The following is an 8,851-nucleotide window of genomic DNA, read 5'->3' as shown; positions in this document are numbered from 1 at the left end:
GACCCTGAGATCAAGAGTCAAATGATCTACTGACTGAGTGAGCCCAGAGATGAATATTCTTAATATACTATTTTAACTTCTCTGTCTTGTACTACATTTTAAAATTTTATTTTCTTAGTGATTATACTAGGAATTACAATATACACATCTCCTTTTACTCATTCCTCCTTTTACACTATCTAATGTCTATTAGAAAAGTTAAGAAAAGTAATGAGAAAATTATGTTTATAGAGTGTTTTATATTTATCCAAATATTTATGATTTCCAGTGCTTATTATTTTGTCCCATTAGAGTTACTTTCTGGTGCTACTTCCTTTTGGATGGAAAGATTTTTAAGCTGTTCTTGTAAGGCAGATCTGCTACCAACACATTCTTGCAGTCTTCCTTTGGCTGAGAATGTTTTTACTTTTTTTTTTTTTTTTAGATTTATTTATTTGACAGATAGAGATTACAAGTAGGCAGAGAGGCAGGCAGAGAGAGAGAGAGAGGAGGAAGCAGGCTCCCCCGCTAAGCAGAGAGCCCGATGCGGGGCTTGATCCCAGGACCCTGGGATCATGACCTGAGCTGAAGGCAGAGGCTTTAACCCGCTGAGCCACCCAGGCGCCCCTTTACTTTTTTTTTTAATATTTTATTTTTTTAGGGATAGTTTTACTGAGTGTGTAATCCTTGGTTTGACAGTTTTTCTTTTAGGACTTTGAATATTTCCTTTCATTGCTTTCTGACCTCTGTTATTTCTGATGAGAATATAGCTTTGTTTATTTTTCTCTTGTACATAAGTCCTTTTTCTCTTGATGTTTTTAAAATTCTCTTCATATTTGTTTTTTAAAAATTTAATGTTTATAAGTGTGTATCTCTTAATGTTTGTTCAACTTGGAATTTATTGAATTACTTGGGTCTGTAGATAAATACTTTTAATCAAATTTGGGGAGTTTTTAGCCACTATTTCTTCAAATACTTTTTTTTTAAAGATTTTATTTATTTATTTGACAGAGAGAGATCACAAGAAGGCAGAGAGGCAGGCAAAGAGAGAGGAGGAAGCAGGCTCCCTGCCAAGCAGAAAGCCCGATCCAGGACTGGATCCCAGGACCCTGAAATCATGATCTGAGTCAAAGGCAGAGGCTTAACCCATTGAGCCACCCAGGCGCCCTCTTCAAATACTTTTAATGTTCTTTTTTCCTCTCTCTTTTTTGCCTAGGTCTCTAATTACCTTTATATAGATATACTAGATGTTGTACTACAGGTCTCTGAGAATTTGTTCATTCTTTAATCTTTTATCTTGGTTATATTGAATAATTTTTATTGCTCTGTTTTGAAGATTATGGAATCTTTTTTCTGCCATCTTAATTTGCTCTTTAATTCTTTAGGGAAAATTTTCATTTATGTTATTACTATCTTTTCAAATCCAGAATTTCCATTAGGTGTTCTTTTTTATTTCTTTAATACTTTATGTTTACTTATGGAGATTCTTTCTTTGTTGAGTCTATTTGTTGGGTTGCATGCATATTTCTACCAATATTTTGAAGGCAGGGTTTAGGGCTTATCGACTCTTGCACCCAATTAAATCTACACATTCTAAAAATTGGTTATATCAGTAAAGAATAAGTCTCACACTGTTGAAAATTGGATCAATGATGTGGAGTAGAAAGAAGGAGAACCTTCACTAGCTCTCTAAAGATAGGGGCAAAGAGATGAAAAGGTAGAGAGAAAAGGGTAATTCTGGAAGATAGAGACAAAAGGCTGACCATGTATTATAGGTGTTCTAGGGAAAGAAAACAAAGCAATAGAACAGAAGTAATATATAAAGTCAAAACTGATGAAAATTTCTCTAAACTAATATAAGAGTACATTGATATCCAGGCACCTGAACAGAAATCTACCTGACCTACCTACCTTGGCGAGATGTTTGAATTACAGAGATAATGGTAGCAACAAAAACTCTTGTAAGTATCAAGGGAAAAAAATAAAGAAATTTATTACCCACTAATGTTTAATATGCATCACTATTTTGTAGCTTTTCCCATAGCAGTATTATGAGTCAAAAAAAAAGCAGAAGCAGCATCTATAGAATTCTAGTGCAAAAGATATGACTTTAGAATGTGATGTGCCACTAAGTTTTTTATTCATATATGGAGCTCATAAAAGATGTTTCCAAGTATTCAAAATGTTTTCAAAGAAAATGTACTACTTTCATAACCTTCTTTTAATAATGACCTAAAATTATGTTAGTGAACCAAGAAATGAATCAAAATTAATCAATTAAGAATAAGAAAGTTAAGATATCAAAACCAACCAAACAAACAAAGAACCCATCAAGAAAAAACAAAACAGAAGATATCAAAGGACCAGAGGTGAAAAGTAAATTTAATTTTTATAAAATTGGTTAAATTTGGGGGGCTTGGTGGCCTGGTTGATGCTTAATCAAGAGTCAGTTGAGCATCCAGCTCTTGATTTTGGCTCAGGTTATGATCTCATCATTGTGAGATCAAGCACTGCATTGAGCTCTGTGCTCAGCATGAGTCTTCTTGGGATCTTCTCTCTCCCTCACCGTCTGCTACTCTCCAGTGCACCGCCCCCGCCACAACACACATACACACACTCTGTCTCTCAGAAATAAATAAATATTGTTTAAATTTGAATCCAAACATTAATGTTATTTATGAAATAGAAAATAAAACAATTTAATAACAATCATCTAAGGGACAAACATTGTTGCAAGGATAGCACAATTTTTATCATGTGCATCACTTTTGATCTCTTTCCATGGCTTCCTGTAAAACATGATTGTAAAGAATTCTGAGGCTACATCTTGGATCAAAAGGTAAGGGCTCTGTGATTGATCAGTGGTATTTCCTGTGATTTATCTGTAACAACTGAGTATGAAGTCTCATGTGTCACATTCATGGCACCATTGCATTTCTATAGCCTGGAAAGAGTTAAAGTCAGCATAATTAATAATCTGGACTAATCTTAGTATCAAATATTTATAAAGAGTTAAAATACAAAGCAACAGAATGAACATGCAAAGATTTTATATATATATACACACACACATACATATATATATATATATATATATATATATCTCAGATAGAAACTGTAATATATCAAAGCTTTGCAAGATGGGGATTTCATTTGCTAATGGTTAAAACTAGGAACATAAATCATGCTAGTGAAAAGGTCTGTTGAAACATTTTTTGAATAGTGTCCACAGAATACATGTTCCATGAGATATTAATCTTTATTGGTATGTTAAAAATACAAGTTTTCCAGAACACATAACTGGAAATGTTACACATTAAATCAACATCATGAATATTGACAGTGCATATTGGAGTATTAATGTCTTTAGAAAATTCTGCACTGCAAATCTATAGTAATGCTTAACAAAACTTACCAAATATAAAATGGATAATAGGCTTGGATACCAGCAGCAATAGTCAAAATAATTAATAATAAAATTCTATCCTAAGAATAAAAGATGAATAAATAAAGTATCCATTAATAATCCTGAGGAAATATGCAGAACATATAAGAGAAACTTTATTAAGAGGTATAACAGAAAAATTTAGTAGTGAGTTATGCTGTATTTTTGAATGAAAAGAATCATAAAGACATCATAAAAAATCATAAAAGACATCAAAAATCATAAAGACATCAGTTCTTGATAAATCTCAGCCTAAAACACTATAAAATTATTCTAGTAAACAAATAATATTACCAAGGTTTATTAGAAGGCATTAAGATGTGAAGCTACTACAAAATTTATCAATTTTGAGGGGCACCTGGCTGGGTCAATCAGTTAGGCATCTGACTCTTGATTTCAGTTCAGGTCATGATATCAGGATTGTGAGATTGAGCCCTGCATCAGGCTTCACACTAGGTGAGGCGCCTGCTTAAGATTTCCTCTCTTGGGGCACTGGGTTGCTCAGTGGGTTAAAGCCTCTGCCTTCGGCTCAGGTCATGATCCTGGGGTCCTGGGATTGAGTCCCACATTGGGCTCTCTGCTCAGCAGGGAGCCTGCTCCCCCCTCTCTCTCTGCCTATTTGTAAGCTCTCTGTCAAATAAATAAATAAAATCTTTAAAAAAAAATTTCCTTTCTCTTTCTCCCTCTGCCCCTCCCTACCACTCATGTATGCTCTCTCTCTCTATAAAAAAAAAAGCAGAGTTTGTATAAAAGTAATGCTATTACTATCAACTATTAAAGTACTCAAATGCAAACTGCCTCTATTAGTTTTTGTATATGACGTCTAGCACGAAATATGAAGCTACCAGGAATATTCAGTACTTGAAGTCAAGATCACATGATCAAAAATAGGAGGAATAACAGAGAGTGGAATCAAAATCACAGGGAAATCCAAGAATTAGGGTTATCAAACACTGGCTTTAATTTAATTGTACAACCTAATGCAGGCAAGGAAATAAATGACCAGAAGAAAAACAACAGAGAGAACGGAAAATAAAGAATGAAATGAAAATTTTAAAAATGTAAAATAATTTATTTTATTTTATTTATTTTACACTTAAAATGTAAAATAAAATAACTGAATTTATAAAGATGAATTTAATAGCAAATAGGCAGATATAAAGTGATAACGAGCTAGAAGGAAATAGCCAGATGAAAACTCAGAGTGAGAAGAGGGTAGAAGACATAACGATAACACAGGACACACTTGGGATGTGATGGAGAGGTCACACAGTTATGTAATCAGATTTCCAGAAAGGAGAGATAATGGAGCAAAAGCATTATTTAAAGCGGTAATGGCCAAGAATTTAAAAATTTGACAAAAGGCACCAGCCCAGAGATTGAAGGAGCTAAAAGAAGCCAAATAGTATAAATACAAAAAAATCAAATCTCAGTCAGGCTGCTGAGACCTAAACACCAAGAGAAAATCCTAGGAGCCATTAGCAGCAAAACAAAAATCCTAATTTCAAAAGTGCCTGGAATGTCTGGGTGGAGAAGGCAATCTCAGATCTTGGGGCTCAAGCAGCCTCTTAGGCTGGGCCACCTGTGGCTGCATTGAGGTGTAAAGGGATAATAAAGCAAATCCCCATGGGATGGAGAGTCCCTTCCCCCATCCAGAGATACCAGGCATCCAGGCAACATAGGGGGATCCCACTCCAACAGGCACTGGAAGCAATCTCCCTCCCTGGGGTTTGGAGAGTCCCTTCCTCCACCAGGAGGTAACGGGCATCTCATCTGGGGAAACTCTTTTTGCCCTTGGGCAGCATTGTCAGGGATCACAGGGAGTTCCAGCAGAATCCGATACCAAAGAGATGAAAATAATAATGTCAAGCCTTCAACAACTGAATAGTCACTGGGACATAGTTTATAAAAATAGACCAGGACCTGTGTGCTAACCCTAAATAAGGTGACTTCCCACTTTAAAAATTTAAATAGGACCCTGATTCTCCTAACCTAAGAATCTAAATGTCCAGGACATAATTGAAAATCACTCATTATACCAAGAACCAGGAAATTCACAACTTGGATGAAAAACAGACAATTAACTGATGCCAACAATGAAATCAATCAGATGTTGAAATTATCTGGCAAATATTTTAAATCAGCCATCATAATAATGCCTCAACAAACACATTACAAATTCTCTTTAAACAAATTAAAAATAGAAAATCTCAGCAGAGAAATAAAAGCTATAAAGAAAAGCCAAGTAAAAATCATAGAACTGAACATTTCAATAACAGAAAGAAAAAACTCACTGGATGGGCTCAATGATAAATGGAAATGACAGAAGATAGAATCAGTGAACTTGGGATCAAAGCAATATAGTTGATACAATCTGAACAATAGAGAGAAAATAGACTTAAAAATGAGCAGAGCTTCAAGTGCTTGAGGGACAATAATGGAAGATTCATTATTCATATGAGTAGAGTCCAATAATGACAGGAAAAAGAAAACCCTGTATATGTGTTTAAGGAAATCTTGCTGGAAATTTGAGATTCAAATAATTGGCAGCAGAAAACTCCCAAATTTTGAGAAAGAAATAAACCTACAGATGCAAGAATCTCAAACAGAACAAAATCAAAGAAACCCACACACAGGCAGTCATAATTAAGCTTCTGAAAACTAAAGACTAAGAAAAAATCTTGAACACAGCCAGAGAGAAACAACGCATTCTCTGTAGGGAACATCAGGTAGTGGATTTCTCATCTGGAACCCTGGAGGTGGGATGGAGACCATTTTGTCAAATGCTTAAAGAAAGAACCGGTATCTCTGAATTTCGTGGCTGGGAAAATGATCTCTCAGGAATGGAGAGGATATAAAGACATTCTCAAGGGAATGTCACAAGAAGACCTGCCCTTAAAACATGGCTTAAGGAAGTTCTTCACACAGAAAAGAAATGATGAAAGAGACATCTTGAAGGAATGAAGTAGGAACATGAGAAAGAACAGAAATATCAATGTACACGAGTTTTATAAATGATATTCGATGAGTGAAACAACAACTATAACATACTAAAAATACAAGTTTTCCAGACTTTAATTGGATAAGGTGAGGGCCCTAAGTGGAAGTGGGGTTTCCACACTTCATTCAACGTGGTGAAACGCTGATACTAATGGACTGTCATACGTCGTGTGTGTGTATTGTAATACCCAGAGCCACCGCTAAGAACACCATACAAAGAAATACACTCAGAAACAGTGTAACTAAATCAGAGTGACAATTATATGAAAGAACAGATTTGTGTTGCCAGCGGTTAGGAATGGAGATGAGGTGAGGGTCAGTATAGGAGGGCAGTGGTACAAAAGTCCATGAAAGGGAACCCCTGATGATGAAACTCTACCATTGTGGTGGATAAAACAAAACTATGTATGTGATAGAAGTATTAGAACTAAACACACGTACACACACACAAGTATTATGAGGGAATCTGAATAAGATCTATGTCAACACCTTGGTTGTGATCCTGTACTACAGTTTTGCAAGTTAGTACTATAAGGGGAAATGACAGGCAGGGTGCATAGGATCTCTCCATATTATTTCTTGCACTTGCATGTGAATCTCCAATTACCTCAAAATTGAAAAGTTACCCATCCCCCAGCCAACATGATAACAATAGGAAGGACACTCTAATGTTGCTTAGAAAGTGGTAAAATACTTACAAAATAAGCCCAGGGAAACAGGTTGTAATATCTAGGGTAACTGCTCAAAGGACAGGGAAAGACAAAAACTACCAAGTAAATAGAGGGAGAAGAGAAATGATTTTTTTAAAAAATTATTTCATTAGTCCAAAATGAGGAAAGAAAAGAGAAAAATGAAACACAGAACAGGTGCAACTGCTAGAAAATAAATTGCAAGATCACAGATTTAAACTTAAATATAAAAGTAGTTATAATAATGAAAGCTGCCAATATCACAAATGAAGACTATGTTTATCAGAATTCATTTTAAAATGATAAAAGAAATAAAGCTTGAGATTTATGTCTTACATATAAATAAACAGATACTTGAAAGTTAGGTCTTTGAAAAAGCCAGTCAAATTGATAGATCTCTTGGTCAGACAGTTAAATGAATGAGAAAGAGGATACATTGCCAATACTAAAGATTTAAAAAAGGACACTACTATAGAATCTGTGGATGTTAAAAAGCTAATACTAATAATACTAATACATGTTATTAAAGTTTCATGCCACTAAATGCAATAATTCTGATAAAATGGTGAAATCCCTTGAAAAATACAGCTTTCTAAAACTGAAAAAATAAAATAGAATATTTGAATAATCCTATATCTAATGAAGAAATTGAGTCTATTACGAAATCTTCTCAACAAATAAAAATTCCTCATCCAAATGGCTTCATTGGTATTTACGAATACTTTCCCAAACACTTCCAGAAAATAGAAAAATAAGAACCTTTCAACATTTTGCAAAAACCTTGATACAAAACTTGAAAAGAACATCACAATAAAGGAAAATTGGCAGCCACATCTTTCTTGTGAACCCAGTTGCAAATGTCCTAATGAAAATATTAACTAAATAATCCAGTAATATAATAAAGAAAAATATGTCACAACTAAATAAACTTGGGTTTATTTTAGGAAGTCAAATTTTGTTTAACATTTGAACAGTAACTGGTGGAATTCACCACCTTTACAGATTAAGGAGAAACATGATTACCTCAATAGAAGAAAAAATCATGTGATAAAAGTGAGTATCTGCTCATGATGAAAAATCTTAGGAAACTGGGAATAGAAAGATCCTCTTTTAATCTCATAAAGAGAATCCACAGATACAAACAGAACAAAACTAGATAAATAAAAACCAGTGGTGGTTCCCACTATTGCTGAGTAAGCTCCTACTGGACAAAACCTCCCAGAAACCATGCAAAAACTCTGAGAAAAACACAAAAATATAAGCTGTAGGCACTGGAGACTGAAGGAAAGTAGGCAGATCTTATAACAGAGTTGATACGTGGAAGAAGAAAACAATATGGGGTAAGTTTCCCTTTTGGGAGAAGGGGAGTTTTAGCTGACAGTACGACCTTGATTTGTGCCATGTAGCCCAATGACTGGTATCTGAACCTGACCAGGGTTTAGAAAGGCATCAGTGCAGGGGAAGAGGGGACAATGATGGGAGATGGGTTGCTTCCAGGGAGATTAATTGAATAAATACTTTAAGGATATTGAAAGTCAGTTTCTCATTGTTGGAGAAGGGGTACTCATCTCCTAAATAAGGAAAAGGAGAAAACGGAAAGCCATGGTTCTGGATTGGCACTGGAATTATCTGTGTGAATTCATGGTCTTGTAGGCATAGGTCTACTCATATGTTACCTTTGCATGTGTAGATACACACAGATTTTCCCTAGCTCCGTCCATCAAGAAGAATTAAAAAC

This window comes from Meles meles, chromosome 10, assembly GCF_922984935.1.
Source record: "Meles meles chromosome 10, mMelMel3.1 paternal haplotype, whole genome shotgun sequence".
NCBI lineage: Eukaryota > Metazoa > Chordata > Mammalia > Carnivora > Mustelidae > Meles > Meles meles.
The sequence above is the reverse complement of the archived record's forward strand: the minus strand, read 5'-3'. Positions refer to the sequence as shown.